Here is an 11,321-nt window from a genome sequence, read left to right as displayed (position 1 = left end):
TACAGGGGTTAAAAAATTGCACAATTAACCTCGAATGTAAATTATACTATATAGAAATGAGTGTACACATCATTAAAATGGGTTTGAGAGGGTGAAACTCTCTTCTTGAAATACAATTTCTTCTTTGTTATCCCAGTTTTCATCAAAAGAAAACAGATATGTAATTTTCTTCTTTAAAGATATGAAGAAGGATGCAAGAAGGCAAAACGAAAGACTCAGATGCTACCTTCAGGGCAGCCGTGGCAGCTGATGGTTTTGATCTTTGAACTAGCGACTCCCACTCCCATGACACACAGGTCCTGCAGTACTACAAGGTTTTCTTTGCAGTCAAGACACAAACAATGGTCTTACTTGTCCAGCAGCAAGTGCCTTTTTATACCACTGCAGTAACAGCACTGTTACTGTCAGAGGGCTCCCTAAGTCCTTGTAAATATTCTTCATTAGGAAATTCATACCATTCTTGTCCAGAGATTGAACTGCCTTTTCTATATCATTTAGCCTCAAAGCAGATGAGTACCTTCAAAACAATGCTCTCTGCTCTATCCTTCACTGCTTGACTCTTGGTGTTGGCAGGGTTATTTCAATGCAGCCTACAGGGCAACTGTCATATTTTCTTTTTCTTTTTTTTTGGAGAGGTTTTCACTATAGGGCGCGTGCGCTTGCCAGACAGACAGAGAGAGACATAGAGACAGAAAGCGAGAAATCACCCCCCAGGGGAGATGGTCACGCCGCAATCCCTTCTCCTCCATTCTCCTCTCGGGATCTTGGGCACGCACGCACACACGCCCGGCATGAGTTTTAAGCCACCGGGTCCTGGACATGAACCACAGTTGCTTACGTGGGAGTCCAGCGACATAGCCATTATGCTAACTGCTGGTTTCCCATATTTTCTTGTTGCATTCAGTAGTCCAACTCACCATGGTCAGGTAAACCCGATAGGCACTCCATCCTCCTCATCTATGAACTTGTTCTCATTGTACTCATGTATGTCTACCTTCCAGAACTGGGCTGACAGTATTCTACATTCCCAATCTTGATCTGTGGCTAAGGTCTTCCCTGGTGCTGCCTGTACCTCAGCAAGCCCAGGCCCTAAAATAGTTTAAATACATAAGAGAGAGTAAAATATAAGCAGAAGGAGCATCAGATGGTATAGTGATTATGTCGCTGGACTCTCATGTAGTTGGCCACGGTTCTAGTCCTGGACCCAGTGGCTTGAAACTCATTCTAGGTAAATGTGCCCATAATCCTGAGAGGAGAATGGAGGAGAAGGGATTGTAGTGTGGTCATTCCTTCTGGGGAGTGATTTCTTGCCTCCTGTCTCTCTGTCTCTCTCTGTCTCTCCGACAATCACACATGCGCTCTAGCAAAAATCTCTCTAAATTAAATAAATAAGTAAGTAAGTAAATAAATAAATAAGCAGGAGCAAGATATTTTAAGGTAGAATTTGATCGAAAAGTTTTTCTTGAAATGGATGTAATAGTTAAATTTCACTTTTTAAACAAATAAGATATTTCTCAAAACAAAACAAAACAACCAACTGTGAATAATATCTGGAGAATGATTAGGACATGGTACAGAGAGACAAAGATCTGGTAAACATGAGACAGAACAGGAGCTGGATCAGATAATCTACATAGTGTTTCTGTGAGAGAGAGGGAGGGACAATATTCCCAGAAATAAGAACAAATTTACTCAAATTTTCAGAATTGACAAATGAGATGAATCTTCAATTTAGAGAGTTACTACTATGACTCCTTGAAAAGACATTAATATCTAGATACATCATTATGAAACAAGGTCAAAGATAAGATGTTAAAAGCAGCCATAGACAAAAGGCATATCCCTTAGATAGAAGTGAGCCTGATTTTAATGATATTTCCTACAATATTAGGTAACAGAAGACAGTTGAGCCTTTTCAAAATGCTGGCAAAGATAACTGTTTATTGGAATTGCATACTCAAACAAACCAAGCCATCACAGATGTATAAGAGAAAAAAAATTTTTTTTCAGATATGCAAAAACAGAGAGTGTGTCTTAGGAACAAATCTTCACTGCAAGAACTTCTAAAGACAACTTTCAGATTAGGTAAAATGGCCTTAGAATGAAAGGCCTGGGATACAATAAGTAATTGAAAAGAAAGTTCATGGCAAATATATTGAGAAATCTAAACACATGTGATAGACCTTAAATGCAATCTCCCTCTACCCCCCATTTCTTGGTGTTTTGATAGAGGCTCTACATAGCGTAAACTAATAATGCAATATCACTATGCTGAATAAGAGTTTGTGAAACTGTTTCTTGTATCCTTGAGATTAAATTCCAACTCTGGTGTAAGAGAAGTTGAACAGCCTAAGCAGAGTAGATTAGTAGTGGAATATCCTTTTATAGAGTTATTGATGTGCACTGATATCTCTGGACCTCTTTCTTCACACACCTTCCCCATGTCATGGAAAGGGAGGTTGCTTTCCTTCCCCCTCCACAAGCTGAGTAGAGTTTGCGGACATTAGAATGTGTACAACTGACATCTAAAACACCTAGAGATCAGTGGTTAACTGGAATGGTTTATAGCAAAACAGAAAGGAAAGAATTTGGAGTACTTTGTTCATCTATTTTGACTAAGTCACTGTGAATGAGTTTTTCTTCTCAGTAGGTTCAGTGGGGGTTCAGTGGACTTGAGTCAGCTTGAAAGGGTATTGTCCAGATATCTATGTAACAATAGGGACTGACCTCAATCCAGAGAGTACATGGGATGAATAGTACTTTGGAGCAAGATATGACAGAAAGGAGTCTGAGGTAGATTACAACAAGGTACCACTAGGGAGACCTGCAAATAATTCATAAATCATTCCAAAAGGAAAAAAAGACCTAAGCCACCCTCAGAGTGTACCAAGAGCAAGATACTAATGTATCTTGTAAATGGTTTTGTTTTTATTGATTACTTGAACTCCATGGTCACAACCAAAACTGTAAACATGAGCTATAGGGTGTATGCCATGAAGAGATAGCTGGAAAATGAGAAGAAAAACCCTGTATTTTCCTGTTTGCCTATAAGGCTGATCCAAGCCTGGGATATGTAAAAGAATGAGGTGGGAGTCAGATGCTAGGCAGATAAACAAAATTTGAGTGCAATCTTTTATATTTAAATTAGATGGAAAAATCTATTTACTTATTTTATATATTCAATCACCATATATCATTACAGCTTGTAAAATGAATTTTCCCAGCATGACTACACTGTATATAATTCCAGTTAAAGATATCATACTTGTTACCATGGCCTTTCTATTTGCAATAAGTCTATTCATTTTCCTGGAGTGAGTAATGAACTAGTGGCAAAAGAGGATGACTCAGTAATGCGAGTTATAGAGGCAGTATTGAGGAAGAATAAAATTACTTCCTGCTTTACAGAACTAGATACAATACTACATGAAAAATAAGAACAGTGTGAAATTTGAGGAGTAAAAGTAAGATGAGTTTTAAATGTACATCAAAATATATGTTTGCTTTCTCACTTTCCTAGATATGTTTTAAGTAAACTTCTTGAAGCATACATGTACACACACACAAAAGAATGCACAAAATATAAAGGCATCTGTTTTTCTAGAAATGAGGGTATTATATATTTTTATTATTTTTCCATTTAAATCTGAAATGTATTTCAGGAAATACCACTTAAAGTAAACCTGAATTGAGGTAAGAGATTGTTTTCCTGGCTGGGAAACTTCATATTGTGTCATTCTGAAACATAATGGCCGGAAATACCTGAAGTCTGGAGAAAGGAAACAGGAAATAACATTTGTGAGAGTTCTAGAATCTCCCTGTTCATTATTTTGCAATAGCAAGTGTATGGCACTCAATTCTTTCCAATCTTTCTGTGAATGGGCTGGTCATTTTAGAAGTTGCAAGTGGGCCTTTTGCCCAGGTTGATGTCATGGGCATTATTTATCACTTTTGGCTTTCTCCCACCTAGTCTCCAATCAGTAATCATAGTGATGTTTGAAGACACAGGCCAGCTCTATGGCTGGTGGTTAAGGTGGTCAGATCCTACAAGTCCAGCCCCGTGGTTCAAGTCCCAGACCCACCAGTTTGAGAAACACACTGGGCATGTGTACATGTGTGACCAAAATCCTGAAAGGGTGGAGAGATGGTAGAAAAGGGATTGCCATATGCCTATTCTCCATGGGGGTGTGTGGGGTGCTTTCTTCTCTCCTTCTCTTTCTCTGTCTCTCTATCTCTCTGGTGAGATCACATGCCCTCTAACAACAACAAAAACCCCACAAATTACATGTCACTTTTCTAAACTTACATCTTAAAAGTTTCTCATTGCACTTTGGATAAATTTCAGTCCCTATATGGGGCCTGCAAGATCTTACACAATCTGGCTCCTACCTGCCCCCTCTCCTCGAACCAGCCCTGTTTTGCCTTTGTCTCAAGGAGCCTCAGTCAGGCACCAAGCACATCAAGCTTTTCTCTAATTAGGAATTTGGGGCAAACTCTACTTTTCCTGTAATTTACTTCCTCATTTTTTTTTTCTGATCAAACTGTACTCTTAAAAAAAATTCATCTTAACCCTCTTTTTCTCAGGGGAGCATCTCTGACCAACTAAACTAAATTAATCTTTCTACAGTCACTCATAACACTCTGTCTACACTCACTCATGACCCCTTGTGACCTATTCTTTAACAATGCGTATTAGAAATGTGAACTTTACATTTTTCAGTATAATAATTTGTTGGTGTCTTACTTCTGAAAGAAAAAATGTAAAAAGTATGAGCACAGGGACTGTGGCTGTTTTGTTTAGGATCACCAATGATTTCCCTAGTGTCCAGCAAATGTCAGTGGTCAATACATATTTGGAAAATGACTAAGTGCAATGATATTTAAAAGTTCATACTCTGTCACCCGGCATAGGAATTAGGCTCTCTGCATCTTGGACTCTTGATCTTGTAAGAAAAAAGATGTAAGATCTATTCCACATTGACCAAAATATTATTTCATGAATGTGAGCTCCTGTTAGTTATCTATTTTTTTTTTGCAGGGTTATAATTATTATTGTCATTGTCATCATCATCTTGTCATGTTAGGTTTGGCTTTGTTGATTTTAAGGCCCAAGAGAAATGCCTGTCTCTATGAGATAAATATGTTGTACAGGAGGCAGTAAATTTAAGGGTTTCACATAGATATGTTTTGTATTTTTAGTGATAGTTTTGGATTTTATTTGGTTTCAATTTTTTTTAGAAGTTTTTGCTATAGGGTGCATATGCTCACCATAAAAACAGAGAGAGACAGAGAGACAGAAAGCGAGAAATCATCCCCCAGGAGGGATGTCACACTGCAATCCCTTCTCCTCCATGCTCCTCTTGGGATCTTGGGCATGCATGCAAACGTGCCCGATGTAAGTTTAAGCCACCAGGTCCGGGACTTAAGCTGCAGTAGACTACATGGGAGTCCAGTGACATAGCCATTACACCAACTGCTGGTCCCATTTAGTTTCAATTCTTTACATAACATTATGCTGAATAAAAAAATAAAAAGATTACAAGAGATTTCCTTTTTTTCCCTTTTTTTTAAACAAATAATTACTTATTTAATTCTAGCCATAGTTATCACTCTTTAAGTTTACCATAGGGCATGTGTGCTCACCAGAGAGAGAGAGAGAAAGAGAGAGAGAGAACGAAAGAAAGTGAGAAAGCAAGCCGCTGAGTCTGGGACCCGAACCACGGTAGGCCATATGGGAGTCCAGTGCCTCAACCATCATGCCACCTGCTGTCCCCTACGAGAGACTTCTGATTCTGGCAATACTTTCAACAGATAGCATGATAACTCTTTCATTATAAGGTATGGGAAATTTAATAAAATGAGCAAACTCGTTACTCATTGATAAAGCAATAACAACAGCAAAGCATACAGGACTTGGGGAAGTACAGCATGGGATAGATCACGTTGCTTGTATCTTGTTCTGGAGACTGAAGCAATTTAGAACTATTTAAAGAAATCCGAGACGGGAACCAGCAGTTAGCGTAATGGCTATGTCGCTGGACTCCCACGTAGTCGACCGCGGTTTGTGTCCCAGACCCGGTGGCTTAAAACTCACGCCGGGCGCGTGTGTGTGCGTGCCCAAGATCCCGAGAGGAGAATGGAGGAGAAGGGATTGCGGCGTGACCACCCCCCCTGGGGGGTGATTTCTCGCTTTCTGTCTCTATGTCTCTGTCTGTCTGTCTGGCAAGCGCACACGCCCTACAGTGAAAATCTCTCCAAAAAAAAGAAAAAAAGAAATCCGAGGCAAAAAAATTATGATTAACTAAGATTTCTTAGTCATTGTTAAGTGGCCTTCATGTTTTGTTTTTTTTTTTTTTTTTTTTTTTCTGGCCCTTAAATCTGTTTAGATCTAAAATATCTATGATGAAACTGGAATGTGATTGAATAGAGCTGATTTTTACTATTCCAACTCAGTCATTCTCAGTGGAGGGTGACTTTTTCCCCAGGAGAAATTTGGCAATGTCCACAGACATATTTAGTCACCACCAATGTCTGGTTAGCACAGCGGGTGGTTCTAGCATCAAGTGAGTAGGGGCTAGGGATGCTACTAAATATCCTGCAATGCACAGAACACTCTCCACAGCCAAAAATTACACAGCCTGTAATGTCCAGGGTGCCAAGGCTGAGAAACCCTCTACTAGAGCAAAGAAAAAGAATAAACTATCATTCATTCATAGGAATGGATCTTTCCCTGGGTCCAACACATAGCCCAGAGGTTAAAGAAGTGATTCTACATAGCTGACTGCAGTTCCAACACTGGCCCTGGTAACTTGAAAAACACACTGGGCATGCATACAGGTGTGCTTCAAATCCTGACAGGATGGAGAAATGGCGAAGGGGCTGCAGTGTGACCACACTCTATTAAGGAGGGCTTTCTTCCTCTCCCCCTCTTTCTCTCTTTGTCTCTCACTTTTCGTTTTTCTGTCTCTCTCCAGTGAGTGCACATGTCCTGTGGCAAAAACCTAAAAAAAAAAAAAAAAGAAAGAAAGAAAGAAAGAAAGAAAAGTGGCTCTCAGAAATATAACATGGGAGGACTGGCAGATGGTATAATGGTTATGTCACTGGATTCCCACGTAGCTGACCGCAGTTCATTTCTTGGATGTTGTGGCTTAAACTCTCACCGGGTGCATGTGTGTGCATGCCCAAAATGTCAAGAGGAGAATGGAGGTGAAGGGATTGCAGTGTGGCCATCCTCCTCGGGGGTTAATTTCTTGCTTTCTGTCTTTCTGGTGAGTGCATGTGCCCTATAGCCAAAACCAAACCAAACCAAAACAAACAAATAAAAACTCTCTCTAAAAAAAGAAGAAAAAAGAAATCAGAAAAGAGTCCATGCAGTTATACTATGAGAAGCCAAGAAACAAGCAAAAGTGTTCTATATGATACAAGTCAGAATAGTGGTTGACTTTAGGGTAACCAGAATGAGGAAGGCTTCTGAGATTCTAGTAATGTTCTATATTTTTATCTGGATAGAAGCTAGTTACATGGATGTACATATTTGTAGAATACTCCCATTTGAAGAAGACATGTAACTTTTAATTAATGAATGAATTTATTAATTTATTTATTTTTGCTAAAGGGCGAGTGTGTTCTCCAGACAAAGATATAGAGATAGACAGAGAGAGGAGAAAGCACCCTCCCTGGGGAATGGTCATACCGCAATCCCTTCTTCTCCATTTCTCCTCCCTTCTGGGACTTTGGGCACATGCATGGACACCTGATGTGTTTCTCAAATTGAGAGGTGTAGGATTCAAGCTGTGCAGCAGGCCAACTGCCAGGTCACAGAGACAACCCCATTTGTTATACATATGTTAAAAATAACATACATGCGATACATTGCTTTTCTTATGTTTTATAAACTAGCTTTATTCACATCCTTCTTTAACACAGTCATCATTTTAAAATATATTTAGCATGTCTAAAATGACTTTAAAATCAAACTTTTTGAAAGTACAATATCTTCTGTCAAATTATTTCACATATAGCATGTAGTACTGACTAGTAATATTTTTTCTGATTCTTTTGATTCTAAAATGTTAATATAATTTCTTTTTCATTAATTCCATCAATATATGTTTGCATGGTGACCTTTTTAAGGCATTATTTAAGAGTCTTTTTACTAGAAAAAGCTATTTTTATACACTTTGTCAGGGTTCCCCACATTGTGTTTTTCCTAATACACAGAGGGAAAATGTACTAATTTTACAAGGAATAGTTAATAATTCTCCCCAATTTTTCCAGTTTGTACCAAGTGCTAAGATACCATTATCTAAGATCCCATACATATATTTCTGTAATAATATTCCCATAATGAATCATTTAGTACTGTATCCATGAAAGTCTATCCATCACTTTTCTTTCTGTTTAGGCAGCCTTAGGAATGCTTTTTGCAGTGTTTTTCTCCTTCAAACTTGGCTGTTTACAACTGAGATGAGATTTATATCATCTATACACTTATTTCTACATGTAGTTTTTAAACAAGATTCTTTTTTTTGATCAAAAATGCACCAATTAACATTTTATCATGCAGAAAAATATTCCTTGTCTCTGTGTCAAAGTTGAATTATCTTGAGAACACTTTCCTTGCAACTGAAAACATCACCACCACTTCCTAAAACACATGATTTAAAAATACATAGCATCATTCCATATCTACAAATCTGTCTGCAAATTCTTGTTTAGTTGGAGGCTAATTTATGAAGATAATGAACCTTAAGTTTCAGGCATTCTCTTTCTCTGGAAGGAGCCCTAGTCATATATGGAGATTTGTTTCTGTTGGCTATGGAGATATTTCTTTTTATATGGAGATATGTTATGTTGGTTCATTTCCCAGAGTGGCAGTGTGAGGAATTCTATGAAATTCCCCCCTCCAAATAAGCATAATTGGGAAAAAAAATTATTCATGAGAGACTAGCAGATGGTATGATGGTTATGTCATTGGACTCCCATGTAGTTGACTGTGGTTTGAGTCCCAGACTGATGGCTTAAAACTCATTTTCGGAGCATGTGCACATGTGCCCAAAATCCCGAGAAGAGAATGGAGGAGAGGGAATTGTGGCATGGTCATCCCTCTGGGGAGTGATTTCTTGTTTTCTGTCTCTCTGACAAATACATGTAGTTTTTAAACAAGATTCTTTTTTTTGATCAAAAATGCACCAATTAACATTTTATCATGCAGAAAAATATTCCTTGTCTCTGTGTCAAAGTTGAATTATCTTGAGAACACTTTCCTTGCAACTGAAAACATCACCACCACTTCCTAAAACACATGATTTAAAAATACATAGCATCATTCCATATCTACAAATCTGTCTGCAAATTCTTGTTTAGTTGGAGGCTAATTTATGAAGATAATGAACCTTAAGTTTCAGGCATTCTCTTTCTCTGGAAGGAGCCCTAGTCATATATGGAGATTTGTTTCTGTTGGCTATGGAGATATTTCTTTTTATATGGAGATATGTTATGTTGGTTCATTTCCCAGAGTGGCAGTGTGAGGAATTCTATGAAATTCCCCCCTCCAAATAAGCATAATTGGGAAAAAAATTATTCATGAGAGACTAGCAGATGGTATGATGGTTATGTCATTGGACTCCCATGTAGTTGACTGTGGTTTGAGTCCCAGACTGATGGCTTAAAACTCATTTTCGGTGCATGTGCACGTGTGCCCAAAATCCCAAGACGGCATGTGCACATGTGCCCAAAATCCCGAGAAGAGAATGGAGGAGAGGGAATTGTGGCATGGTCATCCCTCTGGGGAGTGATTTCTTGTTTTCTGTCTCTCTGACAAACACATACATCCTATGGCAAAAATCTCTCTAAAAAATATTCACAAAATTTTAGAAATTGTTCTAAGGGCATATTTCAAGCAATGATATATTTATTAAAGGAAGGCTCCTAAATCTTGCTAAATACAGCAAAAATCAGTGGCACTTGATGTCACAGGTAAAAAATTTCAAAAGATTAATTTCTGTCATATGCAGCAGATGATGAAGAAAGGTTGGTATTACCATATGTGTTTACCTAAGCTTTTCCTTTTTCATACACCAGTCATCCCTCCAAAAGTTGGGCATTTAATTAATCTTTGAACTGGTCATTCCCATAGTTGCTAACTAAGTAAGTGCATTTCGTATAGCACCCCTTCTTAATGAGCAATATGCCTCCTTGTATTGTAAAATCTTTCTGATAACTCATTAGACATTTTTTTTGTAGACTAGTAAAAGTGCATTCCTATTTTCATATTGCTTTAATTCAAAGTTAATAACCCAATTAAAAATGAGCAAAAGATATGAATAGATATTTCTCCAAAGTTCCTATACTAGTGGCCATGGAGCACATGAAAAGATGCTCAACATCATTAGCCATTAGAGAATTGCAACTGAAAGCACAATGCCATACCACTTCCCTCCTGCTAGGATGGCTATACTTAAAAAAATTAGTAATAACAAGTGTTAGTGAGAAAGTGGAGAAGTTCAAACACTTATATACCAGAGGTAGAGATGTACTCTGATACATTTACTTTAAAGAATAACCTGGCTGGGACCAACAGGTGGCATGGTGGTTAAGGGTGTTGGACTCCCACATGGCCAACCACAATTTGAGTAGGGAATCCAGCAGCTTGCTGCTCTCTCACTTTCTTTCTCTCCTCCCTTTCTGGCCAAATTGAAGTGGATAAATAAATAATTAGATAAAAGGAATAGCTAGCCTGGCTGTTTTTCTTTTCTTACCTCTCTCTCTCTCTTTTTATTTTTTGTCTTAGGTTGCATGTGCTCAACTAGAGAAGAGAGATACAGAGAGGGGGGAAGTGAGAAATCACTCCCTGGGGTTGATGGCCATGTTGCAGTCCTCTCTCTTCCCTTCTCCTCCTGAGATTTTGGGCACTCATACACATACCTGGCGTGATTCTTGAGCCGTGAAGTCTGGGACCGAACAGCAGTCAGCCATGTAGGAATCCAACACCTTAGCCACCACATCACCTGCTGGCCCTGAGTCTGAATGTTTTTCAGAAGTTAAACAGAGAGTGCCATATGACCCATCAATTCTACTTCTAGGTATGTGCCCAAGAGAAATGAGAATGTGTGTCCACACAAACACTTCTGTAAAACTGCACATGGCAGCATTATTCCTAATAGCCTAAATGTGAAAGCAGCACAACTGTTCCTTAACTATAAAATGGGTAAATAAAGTGTAGTACCTGTAAAATGTAATGTTATATTTCAATAAAATAAAATGTTGACATATGGTAAACATCAATGAATCCTGGAAGCACTATGCTAAGTGAAGACAGA

General features: G+C 38.4%; 1 pseudogene; it reads right to left on the bottom strand.

Moving 5' to 3' along the window:
• Positions 1 to 307: 307 nt before the first annotated feature.
• Positions 308 to 10,977, bottom strand: LOC102480165 (actin-related protein 2/3 complex subunit 5-like; annotated as a pseudogene).
• Positions 10,978 to 11,321: the final 344 nt, after the last annotated feature.

This window comes from Tupaia chinensis, unplaced genomic scaffold (assembly GCF_000334495.1).
Source record: "Tupaia chinensis unplaced genomic scaffold, TupChi_1.0 Scaffold000023_1, whole genome shotgun sequence".
In the NCBI taxonomy this organism is placed as follows: domain Eukaryota; kingdom Metazoa; phylum Chordata; class Mammalia; order Scandentia; family Tupaiidae; genus Tupaia; species Tupaia belangeri.
Note: the sequence above shows the minus strand (reverse complement) of the source record. Positions and strands in the feature narration are given on the sequence as shown.